Source organism: Camelus dromedarius, chromosome 24 (assembly GCF_036321535.1).
Source record: "Camelus dromedarius isolate mCamDro1 chromosome 24, mCamDro1.pat, whole genome shotgun sequence".
In the NCBI taxonomy this organism is placed as follows: domain Eukaryota; kingdom Metazoa; phylum Chordata; class Mammalia; order Artiodactyla; family Camelidae; genus Camelus; species Camelus dromedarius.
In genome coordinates, this window is record NC_087459.1 from 21247821 (window position 1) to 21264266 (window position 16446).

The following is a 16446-nucleotide window of genomic DNA, read 5'->3' on the forward strand; positions in this document are numbered from 1 at the left end:
GACTGCAGAGAAGCAACATCTTTAAAGGCTAAGGGGCATAGGATCACTTCTCTTTCTCCTACAGCCTACATCCAATCTGTAAATTCTGCACTCTCTACCTTCAAAATGGGGCCAGTGTCTGATAACCACATCCTGGCTAAGTGTCCACTGATAGATAAATGGAAGAAGAGGTGGTATATATAAACACTGGAATATTACTCAGCCATTAAAAAAGAACAAAATCTTGCCATTTGCGACAATGTGGATGGACCTAGAGGGCATTGTGCTAAGTAAAATAAGTCAGACAGAGAAAGACAAATACCATATAATTTCATTTATATGTGAAATCTAAAAAACAAAACAAATGAACAAACATAATGAAACAGAAACAGACTCATAGATACAGAGAATAAACTGGTGATTGCTAGAGGAGAAGGTGGTGGGAGGAATGGATGAAATAGATGAGGGAGTTTGTGGTATGAAGATTCAGTTACAAAATTAAGGGGGGGGGAATTGGGGGTACAGCTCAGTGGTAGAGTGTGTGCTTAGCATGCACGAGGTCCTGCGTTCAATCCCCAGTGCCATCATTAAAAAAAAAAGAAAGACTCATGGGGATGAAATGTACCACAAGGGGAATAGAGTCAATAATAATGTAGTAACTTAGTGTGGTGACAGATGGTAATGAGACTTGCCGTGGTGATAAATTTTGTAATGTAATGAAATATCAAACCACTATGTTGTGCACCTGGAACTAACAGTGTTGTAGGTCAATTATTCTTCAATAAGTAAATAAGGAGGAGGGGAAAGGAAAGAAGAACCTGGAACATGTTATTGCATCAGAAAGTAAGGCAGTGCTCCAAGAATGATGGAACTGTATCAAAGGACAAGGAACTAGCTTGAAGAAGCTCCTCCGGCCCAAGCAGGGGGACCTTGAGCATCAGAATGAATAATGGCTGTGATCAACTAACACGTTGAATGAAAAAAGAACCCATGAGTTCATATTGATTCTGAAAATATTAGAGAGACCCAGAGTGAAGAAGGAAGGAAGGGAGGTGGAAGGGAGGAAGGAGCATAGGGAAAGTTCTTTTACAGTAGGAAACCTAACATAAAATTGTAGAAGGAATGTAAAGTTTAAAAAGGACCAGTTTACAACCACCATGATAATAATTGACTCAGGTAGGAATGATGTTTAAAACCATTGGGTGAAATTGGAGTAGCGACGTCAGGGGTGCATAGAGGATATTTTTATAGTCTTAAATTATTTCCCCACAAGCTACGTATTCATTACCAAGGAAAAGTAGCAATTTTACGGTGGAGAAAACTAACAGACATCATCTTAACCAAGTGATCAGAGTTCACATGACCAGTGATGGAGGCTCCAGGTATGATGCATAGAGAAAGACCCAGCATCACTTCTGTCCTAGCAAAAAATGCATAACCTGAATCTAAGTTTCAAGAAATATCAGGCAGACCCAAATTGAAAGACATTTTACAAAACAGCCGGCCTATAATCTTCAAAAATGTCAGTGTTAGGAAGGACAAAGAAAACCAGAGACATTCTTCCAGATCTTAAAAGAATAAAGACATGTGACAACTAAATGCAATAAGGCATCCTGGATTGGGTCTTAGATTTGGGGGCGGGGGAGAATGCTATAAAGGAGACCATGGGGATAACTGGCAAAATTCAAATAGACCGTAGAGTATATAATAGTACTGAATTAAGATTAACTTTCCTGAATTTGATAAATGTATTATGGTTATATTCCTAGTTTGCAGGAAATACATGTTTGAAGTATGTAGGATTGATGGTACACAATGCAGAAAGTTCCTCTTAAATAGTTTCACACACACATACAAAATAATAACAATAAAAATATAGGAGATAAAATAAAGCATATGGGGCAAAATAAAATGCAGTGAAGGAGCTTGCGGGTGGGTGAATACAGACGTGCGGGAGAGGTGCTGGGGGCGGGGCATGGAAGCTCCGGTCCCTTTCCCCATACCTTCCCTGTGCATCTCTTCCAGTTTACAGTTCCTGCATTACATACTTTTATAACAAATCAGTAACCTCACATATTTTAACACTTTCCTGAGTCATTAATTCCCTGTATTTATTTAGCACCTGATATTTGTTATTGTATTACTTTATTTTTTATTTTGGCAGGAGGGGGAGGTAATTAGGTTTATTGATTTTTAGAGGAGGTACTGGAGATGGAACCCACACTTGAAATTTGAAAAGAACTCAACTATTAAATGAAAAAGCAGGAAAGCCCATCTTGCAAATCTCAGATCTCGTCTCGGGTGCTCATAAAAGAAGAGAAAAAGGCCTCTAGTTAGCAGTCGTCAACAAAAATGCTGAGTGGGGTCATTATATTTCCCCAGAGTCAGGAACAAAGAGGACCCAGACAAAGCTTCTGAGAACTACGGAGTTTTTAAGATGTATGGAGATGCTAGACTGAAAATGTAACTCCATCACCCACCTATCATGTGCTCAGGCATATAACAAAGGGGCAGGTTAAAAAAAAAAAGGTAATGAAGCCATGTGAAGGGTCAATGGGTGGACTGTATCATTCTTGTAACTTCTCTGTGTTTGAAATTTTTCAAAATACAAGAACATATAAAACATAGAAAGATCCAGAATCTGACTACTCTTCCCCACCTTCACTGCTACCCATCTAGCCTAATGCCTTGTCTTTCCCCACCTCCCTTCAGGCTCTTATCCACGGAGCAGCCAGAAGGACCCAGATCAAACACCCGTCCCCTGCTCTAAACCCTGAGACAGCTCCCACCCCACTCAGAGGAAAAGCCTGAGTCCTCAAAGTGGACGGCAAGGCCATACCCACTCTGACCCTCATTCCCTCTGCTGCTGCCACCCAGGCCTCCGTGATGTCCCTGGAGAATCTGAGCCCTGGGGCTTTTGTGCCATCTGTGGCCCCTTCTGGAAGCCTCTTCACCCAGATATCTAAATGGCTTTGCCTGGCTGTTTAAAATTGTACCCCTCCCTTTGGCCTACACACCCCATCCCCCACCCCCGCTTTCTCTCTCTGGCACTTTCTCACCTAATACACTGCCTTGTTTCCTTTCTTATTTTGTTTCTGTCTCTCTGCCTCTTCTGGAACATAAGCCCCACGAGAGCATGGATGTGTGTCTGTTTGCTGCTCTGCCACCAGAACCTGGACAGTTCTTGGTACACAAGAGGTGCTCAGTGACGTTTACTGGCTGACAAGGAGTCTTCTGGCAGAGAGAAGGAAGAGGGCATCAGGCTGAAGAACTGTGCCCTTGAAGGCAAGGAGGCCAGAAAGGGACCAGGCAGGGACGGGTTGCCGTGAGCACTGGGTGTGCCTTAAACTTTGAAGCCTCCACCCAGCCCGCAGACCTCCAGGAAGTCATGCGAGGTCATCAGATGTTCTCAGGTGCAGGACTGATGCGACCAACTGGTGTTCAATGAAGGTAGTGTTTCTTCCCTCCCTAGACTCCCATCTCCCATTAGGGTTTGGACTTTGAGCTCTGACCTTCTGCAGGTCTCTGAGGAGCTGTTTCCAGGCAGACACGCAGACAGACAGGAGCTGGAGTGGGAGAGCCTCCTCCTTGCCCCAAACCCAAGGCCAGGGAAGCCTCAGAAGAAGGGTCTGGGTACCTGAGCTGCATCACCTACTGTCTGTGTGGCCTTCGGTTAGTCCTGTCATCTCTCTGCCTGTTTTTTCATCTGTAAATAGGGACAATAATGCTATTTTTCAAAGTTCTTGGGAGGATTAAATTAGATAGTGTGAGGGGTCCCTAAGTAAGAGCCTGGTAAATAATGACTGATGCTGTAAGAGATGAATTGTGACGTCCTATCTGGCCCCCAAGGCCTGGGGCCCTTTCCTCTCATCCACAACCCTCTCCAGGAACAGGATTGACAAGTCAGGCAGCCCTTGTCCCCACTTTCCATCTGATCAGAAAGACACTTATGTACTAATTTATCATTGAACATAATGGTTTTTAATTTTTATTAAGGTAATGCATACTATAAGCACAGGGTGTTTATCATGAATGGTAATACTCCTCCCCTTTCCCTCCCAAGTCATGGTCCTGGAAAGGAACAATTTTTAATCCCTTTAACTGAATTCTTCTGGTGGGTCAACAGATATCAATATCCTTCGACAATATCCCTCAACAATATGCTAATTCTGCTATTTCTTTTTTTTCTTCTTTTTTTTCACTGGGATTTGAACCCAGGACCTGTGCATGCTAAGCATGTGCTCTACCACTGAGCTATATACCCTCCCCCCAGTTCTGCTATTTCTTGATATATCCATCTTGTCTACTGGCTTCTAGCTCCAATGGAAGAGGATTTGACCCACTGGCCCTGTCCCACTTCCCAGGTCAACTATAACCCTCTTTTTAGGCCCTTTGTAACTGTCACTAAAGTTGTTTTTGTTGCTGTAAATAATAGCTCCCCATGGTCATTTTCAGTATCAGTTGTCAGGTGCAGTGGTACAGTGGTTGAGGGAGTGAACTCTGGGGCCAGACTTCCTGGGGCCAGACCCAGGCTCAGCCACTGACTGAGTGTGTGACCCTGGGCAACAAATGTCACCTTCCGGTGCCTCAGGTTACTGATCTGTGAGATGGGCTAGCCTTGCCCCGAGGATTCAGTGATTTTGGACCGGGGGAGCACTGGAAACAGTGCCAGCAACCCGTTAAAGAACACAATTCAATTGAGTAAATTTGAGGATCTAATTGGCTTTTTTTTTCAATTAGCAATAATCATGCCTCAGATAAACCTCATTGGCTATGATACTGCCACTGTTCAAAGCTTAATTAGCTTTATTAAATGATCCTGAGTCAGGCAGCATCCCACCTAGTAAGCAGAGAGGTACTCTGAGGGGCTGTGTACATGGAAGACTTTTATTGGCAGAAATGGGGCAGGACCAGGAGACGATTAGCAAAAGAGAAAAAAGGATTATTTCAGGCAAGGACACCTCTTAGAGGCAGGGATCAGGAAAAGCTGGGGTCTAATCAGGAAAACTACCCCACCAGTGTTGATCAAGAACTTCCATGCTGATTAATTTAAAACTTCACACCTGGGAGAAGCTGAATTAGGTTAGGTATTAAGTTTTGGTTTTGGTGACTTGGCTTAACAGAAGTGACTCTATTTTGGGTCTGTTGTCTCTTTTTTAAAAGACCCTGAGTGCCATGTAAACATTGGCTGCTATAAATTCATGATTATCACTCTGTGGCTTCCCATCCCTAATCTCTCTTCTGCCCAATTTCTGGTATGTGTACATTAATTGTTGCAATGCTTAAAGTAGCTAAAACTCGCAATCTCTTCTTTGCATTGTCCAGAGCTGCCTGTCCAATGTAGCAGTCACTAGCCACACGGGGCTATTTTAATTTAAATTCATTAAAGCTCATTAAGATTTAAAATTCAGTTCCTTGGCTGCAACTAGCCAGCTACCTTTCAAGTGCTCAAAAACCACATGTGGCTAATGGCTACCGCACCAGATAGCACAAAAGCAGAACATTTCCTTCATCTCCAAAATTCAAGATCAGCACCATCTGGTCCAGAGTTTGAGTCTAAAAATGAAGAGCTACTAATTTTCTCTCCTTTTAAAGATTATATAAATATTGTTCAGTGCACAGCCTAATAATTTACTGTGATTACCCATTCTTAACTATACATCATTTAATTTTTTCTAAAGTTTCTAATGGCTTTTCCTAATTGCTTGCTCTGAGTGGCCTACCGGCCCCCCTGCCTCTCCCAATGGCTACACAGCTTCATCCTGGGACTGGTGGCTATGTCCTTCCCAAGTGGGGTCCCCTGTTTCCTGCATCCCACATCCTCTTCTTTCATGGCTTATCCCCTCATTTTTGCTGGAACACATCCTCAAGTCACTTCCTAAGAAGAAGATAAGCTTTCTAAATAATCTTGCACTTAAATATGTCTTTATTCTCACATTTGCTTGATACAGAATTCTAGGCTAAAAATCATTTTCTTTAGAACTTAGAAGGCATTGACTCATTTTCTCCTAGGCTCTGGATACTTGATCTTGCTGATAAAAACTCTGAGCCTAATCCAAGAGGTTTTTTTCCCCTTAAAAAAAAAAAAAAGGAAAAACTGGAAAGTTCAGCCTTCAATTTGGGAAGTTCTACTCTGGTACCTAAAACACCAAATAGCTTTTCATGAGCTCACCCTGAAGTATGAATAGACTTTAAAGAAATACCAGACATTCAAAAAAGCCCTGAAACTTGAAAGCGCTTGAGCTTGAAATCCAGATAAACTGACCCAATCATCCATCTTGCCTCCCTCTTTCCTAACGGTTTTTTCAGAGGCCACCACCTTGCATATCAGTGCACTGACACCCTCTTGCAGCTCCAGGAGAGAGTCTGAGAGCAACCACCACCACCTCCACCCACAGTTGGGTCAGGAAAGGGAATGTGACCCAATTCTGGCCACTGAGATATAAGCTTAATGGAAAGGTCTTCCTTACTTAAAAAAAAAAAAAAAAAAACATAACAGGGCAAATGACTTCTCTTTTCTCACCAGCCATGAGTAAGGACACATCCCACAACTCTGAGAAGAACCAGCCCTAGGATGCTAACAATGTTGTGGGTGCAGAGCATGGAAATAAACAGCATGGGGTCCTTGAGGAATTATGAAAACCAGATCAGTGGGCCCTGAATCCCACCTGTCTCCTCCTGTGGACTTCCTATAAGTTTGATCTTTAGTTACTGCAGCCAAAAGCATCATAAGTACATGAACAAAATGAAAAGTAATCCTGGAAGAAGCAATAGAATTTATACAAAAAAAGAAAGAAAATTCTGATATTCTTAGAGAAGTTTGAGAACATATGGCCTCCTTAAAATAAGAACAGGATGCCATGAAAAGAAATAATTAGAGTACAAGACTGAATCCTTAAAAATTAAAACCGGGATACTGATTTAATAAAATGTTGAAACATAAAACAGAGTAACTATCCCAGAAAATAGAATCCCTCAAAAATGGAGGGTGGAGGAGAACATATGAGAGACACTTCACCTGCATTATATCAGGTGAAGTGATGCTGCTGTAACAAAAGATCCAACAATGTGGTTTCTGAAAGAATAAAGCAGGTTAATGGAACATGTCCAAGTTAAGTGGTGGTGGTCAGTGAGGAGCTCAGCACCTCACGTCATTCAGGGACCCAGGCCCCTTCCTAGTCATCGTTCTGCCTTTCACTAGGGCATGTCTGCTGTCTTGAGTTCTAACTAGCCAGAAGGAAAAGAGAACATGGAGAAAGCATGCCTTGCCCATCTTCTTAAGCCTAAGACTAGAAGTCCTAAACATCAATTCCATCATATCCTTTTGGGGAAAACATATTGGATGACCATGCCTAACTGCAAGGGAGGTTGGGAAATGTAATTCAGCCATGTTCCCATGGGGTGAAGGGTTAAGTGGATTTTGGTGGATAGTGAGTAGCCCTCACCACAGAGACACAGCAGATCAATCCAAGAGACCCAAGCCAACCATGTCAGGAAGACAGCAACTAAAAAATAGCCAATGTAATCTTGAGAAAGAAGAACAAAGCTGGAGGCATCACACTTCCTGATTTCAAACTATATTATAAAGCTAAAATAATCAAAACAGTATGGGGGGAGAGAGTATAGCTCAAGCGGTAGAGCACATGCTTAGTATGCATGAGGTCTTGGGTTCAATCCCCAGTACTTCCTCTAAGGATAAATAAATAAATAAACCTAATTACCTCCCCTTACAGAAAAAAAAAAAAGTGACCCCAAAAAACAGTATGGTATTGGCATAAAACAGACACAAAGATCAATGGAATAGAATAGACAGCCCAGAAATAAACCCATAAAATACAGTCAATTAATTTACAATAACAAAGCTAAGAATATACAATGGAGAAAGGGCAGTCTTTTCAATAAACGATGCTGGGAAAACTAGACAGCCACATGGAAAAGAATAAAACCACCCATATCTTATACCATACAAAAACAAACAAACGAATAAACAAACAAACAAAAAACCTCAAAACGAATGTAAGTCCTGAAACCATAAAACTCCTAGAAGAAAACTTAAGTGATAAGCTCCTTGACATTAGCCTTCACAATGACTTTTTGGATTTGACACCAAAAAGAAATATAAGTAAGTGGGTTTACATCAAACTAAAAAGCTTCTTCACAGCAAAAGAAACCATCAAAAAAAAAAAAACCCATCATTAAAAATAGGCAGATGATCTGAATAGACTTGTTCCCAAAGAAGACATTCAAATGGCCAACAGACACATGAAAAGATCATTGCTGTATACCTGAAACTAATATAATGTTATATGTCAATTACATCTCAGTTTTTTAAAAAGATGAAAAGGTTAATAAAAAATGAGAAAAAAAAATCCAAGCCTAAGAAAGGGCAAATAAAGTGACCAACTCCACATTTGACTATGAGCTTCCTGGGGCTGACCCCAGAGGGGACAATTTACATGATGAGTTCTCTTAGTCAAAAAGGAACTAACACAAGAAACCCAGTAATTCCTCAGAGGAGTCCAGTGTTTTCCTGGCACTCACTTCCAAAATTAATTTTCATGTGAGAACATACCTCATGTCGGTTGATGTCATGAATATAACGGCTGACAGGCAACCCATTAGTCAGGAGTAAGGGTCTGGGCCTTGAAGTCAGATGGACCAGCCTGGAAGTGACTCTGTGTCATTAAGTGTGTGCACTTGGGCACATTTCTGAGTCTCAGTTTTCCTGACCTTTAAAATGGGAATGGGGGAAGGTATAGCTCAAGAGGGTATGTATATATATATCTCTCATGTGCTAAGCTGAGTTCAACCCCCAGTACCACTTCCAAAAATAAAGATAATTCCCCCTACAAAAGAAAAACCTTAAAAAAAAAAAAAAAGAAAAATCTAAAAGAAAAAAGTAAATAAAATGGGAATAAAGGGTCTACCTCACAATGCTATTAAATTTATTCATTTATTCCACCAATATTTGTTGAACATTAACCACGCACCCAACCAGGAAACAAATAAAGTGCCAGTCACCTGTCCTCCAGGAGGTGAACATCTCCTGAGGAGAGACAGACTCTAGACTAATCTATAGTGTTAGGTTTTATGGAGGAACATAAAGCAGGAAAGCGAGGATAGGAAATGCTCCTTCCTGCAGGGTGGCCTCTCCAGAAGGTGCCGTCTGAGCAGGAGCCTGAGGGAAGTGAGGCAGCCAGCCATGCGCTACGTGGGGGAGGGAACTCCAGAGAAGGACAAAGCCAAGACAAAGGCCTTAAAACCAGATCATGTTTGGCATGTTCTGGGAACCCCTGAGAAGCCAGTGTGGCTGGAGCAGAGCATGTGATGGGGAGAGGGTGGGAGGGGAGGTCAGAGAGGAAACAGGGCCAGCTCCTGCCAGGTGATCTTAAGCACTTTTGCTCTGAATCAATGGAGAGCCGTTGGAGGGCCCTGCCTTTGCAAAGGGCCTTTCTGGCTGCTGGGGAAAAGACAGGCTGCGGGGGCAGTGGTGGGAACAGGGAGGCCATTGAGGAGGCTCCCGCACCTGCCAGGTGAGAGATAACAGAGTCTGAACCAGGGTGATGGGAGACATGGAGGGGAGTGGTCAGTTGCTGAGTATCTTTTGAGATAAAACCAACAGGATGTCTTAACATTTTGGATAGGAGGGTGTCAGAGAGGGGATCTGACATCACCAAGGTTTTTGGCCTAACTATAAGAACCAAATTGTCACTTTCTGATATGGGAAGGCTAGGGGTGGGGCAGGTTTGGGGAGAAAGATAAAGAATTTACCTGGGGACATGCCAAGTCTGATATGCCCATTAGACACTCAAGTGGAGGTTTTAGGTAAGCAATCCTCTATAAGCTTTTATAAGCACTTAAGGAGTTCACAGAATAGACCCACACTGAAGATGTAAATTTGGGGGCCACTGGCATCTGGGTGGTGTTTAAAGCCATGAGGAGTTCAACTCAAGAGCGTTGATTAAGAGAAAAAGACCAGCACTGACATGTGAGGTGGGTGTGACTCCAGTTACTGACAGGGCCAGTAACTGGCTCAGAGAGGTTAAGTGACTTGCCTAAGATCACACAGCTGATAAGGGGTAGAATCAGCATTCAAAATCAAAACAAGAAGTTCAGATCTTCTTATATGCCTCTAGAGTCATCCATGTAGGCTTCTGTTGATGTAATTTGCTCCATGGCTATAATTTAGAAGATTTAACTGGTGTTCACTCAGACTCTGAAGCTCTAGGTTGTTTCTCCGGTGAGCTTTAAAAAGATCAGGAGAATCAAGAATCCAAGGCTGGGCCTAGAAGTCTGATGGGATTCCCACACATGGAGACAGAGCAGATCTGTGTGCTTTGCAAAGCCAGAGGTGGTAGGAATCAAAATACTCGATTTTGAAAGTTGGAGGATCTGCCTAGGGATTGGCCAGTAAAGACATGAGTTTGGATCTATCCCAGAATAATGAGTGGAGTACTCAGCATTACACCCCAGCAGGCTTTTCTCCAGTCTGGAAAAATGTCACCCATTGATGTCACCAACCACTTGCCCTCATCCTAGATCTAAATCGAAAGTAATGGTGCTCTTCTCTCCAGGACTGTAATAAAATTAAATGAGAAAATACCAATGAAATCACCCAGCACATGGTAAGCTCTGGCACAGAGTTTAATTTCTTTTTCTTCTCTTCTCTCAGCCATTAAGAATCTCAGCAAAGATCCCTCAGAAGCCATGGAAATTCCAGGGGTCCCGACCTGCCTCTGCCCCAGAAAACTGTTCAGTGTCCCACCTAGGAAGGGGTTTTCCAACAGTTCCTCAGATCCCTGGGGTTCAGAGATGGTGCTTTAGGGCCTGTCACCCTGGGCTGGTTGTCATCTGCCCTCCACCCCCAGATCCCTTCTCTCTGCCCTGGAGGCTCCCTTGCCCTCTGGCTCCCACTTGGGTTCAGACACAGGTAGGATGGGCCGGAGATCAGAGGGGGAGAGAGGAAAGCCAGGACATTCTTTTCCCTCCTTCCCTGCTCTGTGTCACACCTCTGGCAATGGCTTTATCTCCCTATGCGTGCCTGTAGCATCTGTGAGGTGGTCTCCTGTGATGCTGTGATTTGCAATAAGAAATATATACTTGGTCTTTGTCCCCATTTCTGGCAGAGAGCTCCCAAAACCACACACACATGCACTGGAATTGATAATCAGAATTTCACCCCTTCCTCATTTCTCCAGCTTTCACTGGGGTTCAGTGACACTATTTCTTCCTCTTCCTCCATAGTTGTAGAGGTATTAACATTTTCCCATTATTTTTAGTCTCTGGGGGCTTCAACACTCTTTGTAGGTTCTTTATATCCATACCTCTACAAGGAGTCCATATATTAAAGCCTCTAGAATTGTGCTGTACAATATGATAACCACTAGCCACATATGGGTATTGGAATTTAAACTACAGTAATTAAAATTAAATACGATCTAAAATGCAGTTCCTCCATTGCACTAGCCCTATTTCAAGCATTCAGTAGCCAATGTGGATAGTCGCTACAATTTTGAACACTGCAGATATAGAAGTTTTGAACACTATGGAAGGTTCTGTTGGACAGCACTGCTCCAGAACCAGCCGAGTGAGATTCTGTTTCCTGCTGGGAAGGACTGGTACTTACCTGCCCCAACATCCATCAGAACCAAAGCACCTTTATCCAGTTTATACATTTAATCTAGTTTAAACTGTCATTGATTCTCAACTATTCTAACAGGCATTCAAGACATGTTTTATATATAAAATAGATAAACAACAAGTTTCTACTGTACAGCACAGGGAACTCTGTTCAATATCTTATAGTAACCTACAATGAAAAAGAATATGAAAATGAATATATGTATGTGTATATATATGACTGAAACATTATGCTGTACACCAGAAATTGACAAAACATTGTAAACTGACTATACTTCAATAAAAAATAAAATAAATAAAAAGACATAATGTTTAACCTCATACACTGCAGATGAGAACATGCAAGGGCACAGCCGCTTTAGAAAAGTTTGGCAGTTCCTTAATATACAAAATGTTTTTAACCATCTGGTCTTGAATAGTAGAAGTTAGCCAGTCAGAGAGAAGAGGGAAGAGAACTTCAGAGGGAAAGAAGAGCTTCAGCAAAGGCCTGGAGGCAACAAAGAGCCTGTGGGGTGGAAGCTTCTGGAAGAAGTTCACTGTGGCTGGAGAATGGGGTCTGGGAAGGGCTGAAAGCAGTAAACATAGGCCTGTAGGCCCTTGTTAGGACAGGCGGTAGTAAATCTGCCAAGCTTCCTATTCTGTCACTGGCCCAGGGTCCTGGGCAGTCTTGACAGTAATGGCACCATGCTGGTGTCCTGCCACCTGCTGCCCACTATGGAACTTGCAAAGACCAGTGTCTTCCTGACACAGCCACAGGAGTCAAGTTCAGTTAACACACACTGGTGCAGCTGGCCCATTTGTTAAGATACTGGAATAGTTCTGTACCTCTGTGTGGAGAGCCACTGGCCAAGGCAACCCCTCCAGTGCCCCTGTGCCAGTCACTCTGGCTACTCCTTCAGGAAACCGCAGAAGGGCCCACATTCCTGTTACTGATGTGTTTACACCTGAATAACAATAGTACATCCGCTCCTGTGTTACTAGGAGGACTAATGTGTGAACAATTTAGCCTAGTGCCTAAGCACACATTATTAGTACTTAATAAATGTTGGCTATTATTATCATCACCAAGGCAACTTTAGGAACAGTCAGAGCAAAGAATGTTCCCCAGAAGACAAACCTCCAGGGGGCTTTAGATAGATGTCACGTGGCCTGCCTCCTCATGGATCCCAGACTAGTTGGTGGCAGGGAGCCCACGGCCATGACATTCAAGGCTAGGCTTCTCCCACCAGCTTGCTCCCCCATGCTCACCTCTAGCCCACACGGCCTCGGTGTTCATGAACCCAGGGAACAGGGCCTCCTGCTGACCTCCATGGAGGACTCTGGGGACATTTGTGGAGAACCAGAAGCTGCCCTCTACTGTCTCTACTGCCACTGATACTGGGGCACAAGGTGGGGCTGGGCTGGGGTGCAGCACAGTGTAATCAGAGAGCCTGACTGGGGCTCTGGCCAGAATGGAGTAAAGAGTCAAATATACCTACCTTCCTTAAACAAGTGAAAATCCTCACAAAATCCAGGCATTTCAGACACTAAACAACAGGCTGTGCAAGATGGTAACTTATTTAGGTCCTTAAGTAACGTCAAACACCCTCCTCTTCTCCTGTCAAATAGAGATGGGTTTAGCCTGGGAAGTCTGGGTCAGATAAGAGGTAGCAGCACCCTTAGGCCAGAGGGCAAATGCCCACATTGTGTCCAAGTGTGACGCGGTCGAGATAAAGAAATATGTCCATAACTGGGCACTGGAGCCGCAGGGCTGATGGCACCGAGAGCTGCAGAGCAGAGACACGTGGGGTAGCGGGTGGAGAACAGGAAAGCGAGAACAAGGATGATAGCATCAGAACAAGAAAACCAGAGGCTGCCCAAGCAAATCTCAGACATCATCAGCATCTGCAGCTGGGTTTTCCAGGCTTGTCACATGCAGTGTTTACCCAGGTAAGTGAGGTCTCACCTACAGGGCAGGCTGGGCCAGATAAGCCTCCTGGAGAACAGGGCAGCAGTGGCCCCCAGCCAGCCGATTGGAGATGTATGCTGGGCTGGCCCCCATGGAGGAGGCTAAAGGTGGGCTAGAAGGTGCTGAACTTACCACGAACAGCATATCTTTGAACATGGGGAACGGCCAAAAAGACCAAGGGGCAGCCTGGCCTCCACGGGAAGTTCAGAAATGACTACTGACTTGAAGGAACATTTCCACCCTGGGGTCCTGTGCAAAACACCTGCTACTAAATCTGCCCTTGAGAGAAATTCCTCTTGGGTTGCAGCATCAGGAAGAACTGGGCATCCCCAGGGCTCTAGCTTGGTTCTGGCTGGAAGCAGAGTGGAAGGCAAACTACCAGGTTCAGGCCTCCCCACTGCCTGGGAACTTGGGGTTCAGTGATTGTGCAATCAGGCAGCAAGCCAGCTGGGCGGGTCTAGAAGGGGTGGCAGATGCGTCAAAGTTGTGAAGACACCCAAACTCCTCAGGCTTTGTGGAGCCTGATTCTTCATTCATCTGAACCCCTTTGGGGGCTCCTTCCCAGTCCTTGTCTTTCCTGGGGCACTCCCAGATGCCCAGGGCAGAAGATGAGACCCCAGACCTCCACTGGTAGCACCCAGAATCGCCTTCCCCCACTCCTGTTACTCTTCTGGAAAATGGACTGCCAAAGGCAAGAGGCTGTATTTCAGAGGGTCTGGTGTCCCAGATGCAGTGATGACATCTGCAGCTTTTACCCTGAACCCCTTACAAATTTGTTCATGACTCAGTGACACACCCAGGAGTTAGAATGCTCCTAACGACCCCTCAGCCCTGCCTCCTTGGGAGACACTTGGGTGCAGACATCTGTATGCTGACCATCCTGCACACCTTGCCCCTTCTGGGGCCGAAAAGACAGTCAAACAGACTCCCACACTCCAGTCTGGCTCAAGAGGGTGCTGTGTCTCTGACACACAGGACAAGGAAAGAAGAGGCTCGTTTCCTATTCATTCATCAACTGATCCCGTCTCAGGCTAACTGGTGGAGTCAGACCAGGAGAAACCACTTTGCATGTGCATCAGACGTCTGTGCTACTGGGCACCGCGCAAGAAACGATGACCAACCTGGGAAGTGGGGATTGGGAGTCCAGAAGCCTTTAGGCAGAGGAGGCCTAGAACTATGTCACAGCAGACAGAGTCACTGGTCTGTTGTGCTGGAGAGTCAGGAAAGAGAGAAGAGCATCACAGGCCAGGCCTGGAGAAATAAATGATTTGTCCTGTTCTGGGAGCAGCCTGGAGCCTGGAGTTGGGCAGAGAAGGGGGAAGGGAAGCAAAGGCAGATGTGGAGATGGAGGGGCTGGCTCGGGCTGGGCCATGGAAGACCTCCCGTCAGCTTCAAGTTTCTGAACTTTCTCTTGAGGGCAATGGGGAGGCTTTAAAAGTTCCAGTGAAAGGCAAAGGACTTCACTTCTGTGGTCTTCCTCCCCCAAACCCATAACCCAAATCTAATCATGGGGCAAATACCAGAGAAGCTCAAACTGTAGGAATTTGTCAAAATAGCTAACCAGCACGCCTCAGACTGGTCAAGGTCAGTGAAAACAAGTCTGAGGACCAGTCACGGCAGAGGAAGCCAAGGAGACACAACAGCTAAATGCAATGTGATGTCCCAGGCAGGATTCTGAAACAGAAGAGGGACATTAGGGGAAAACTTTTAAAATCCAGATAAAATGTGAGGTTTAGTCAATAGCAATCCACCCATATAGTGGGATGTTATCCAACAATAAAAAAGAGTAAAGTACTGTTACACCTTACGTGGATGAATCCTGAAAACATGCTAAGTAGAAGCAGCGCAGGAGACAGAAAACCACATATCATATGATTCCATTTATATAAAATGTCCAGAATAGGCAAATTTACAGAGACAGGAAGTAGACTAGTGGTTGGCAGGGACTGGAGAGCGAGGGAGGATGGGGAGGAATGGGGATGAACTGCTAATGGGTGGGGTTTCTTTCAGGGTAGAGAAAAATGTTCTAAAATGACACTGTGGTGCTGGTTGCATAATCCTGTGAAAAACCACTGTACTTTAAATGTGTGAATTATTTCTCAACAAAGCCGTTTAAAATTAGTAATGTCATTGGTTCATTAGTTATAACAAATGTACCACTGAAAGATGTTAACAATAAGGGAAACTAGGTGAACTCTGTTCTATTTTTATAAACTTTCTGTCAATCTACAAAACTACTGTAAAATGTAAAAAGGTTACTTACATAGAAATTATACACACACACAAAGGCAAGAGAGTTAAGTGTTGATGGGGGCTTGTAATAGGGACATGGCCACAGGGAGAGAGAACTAGTGATGGTCACAAAGGAAAGAGGCATTAGATTGGAGTGTTAGTTTCCTACTGGGGCTGTAACAAATGACCCCAAACCTTATGTCTTAAAAACAACACAACTTTATTAGTTCTAGAGACCAAAAGTTCAAAATGATTCTCACCGGGGTAAAATCTTCAGTGGAGCTGCATTTCTTTGTGGAGACCCTGGGAAGAATTCATCTTTTTTGCCTTTTCCAGCTGCACTCCTTCGTACATTGCCCTTACTTCCATCTTCAAAGCCAGCCGTAGTGTAAGACCTTCACCTCCCTCTCACCTTGACCCTCCTCACTCCCTTTCACTTAATAGGACCCTTGTGATTACACCTCAACAATCCACGATAACCCCCGCCTCTAAGTCATTAATGGAATCACACTTGCAAGGTCCCTTTTGCCAAGTCAAGTCATATAGTCACAGGTTCTGAGATTGAGGACAGGGACATCTTTGGGGGCCACTATTCTGCCTTCATGTGGTGTCATCAGGAAGGTGAACACACGAGGCTAGGGAGAGGG

At 44.2% G+C, this 16446-nt stretch overlaps 1 pseudogene; it reads right to left on the reverse strand.

Annotated features, from left to right (window-relative positions):
- Positions 1 to 4656: 4656 nt before the first annotated feature.
- On the reverse strand, positions 4657 to 4776 carry LOC116147256 (U4 spliceosomal RNA; annotated as a pseudogene).
- Between the last annotated feature and the right edge of the window lie 11670 nt (positions 4777 to 16446).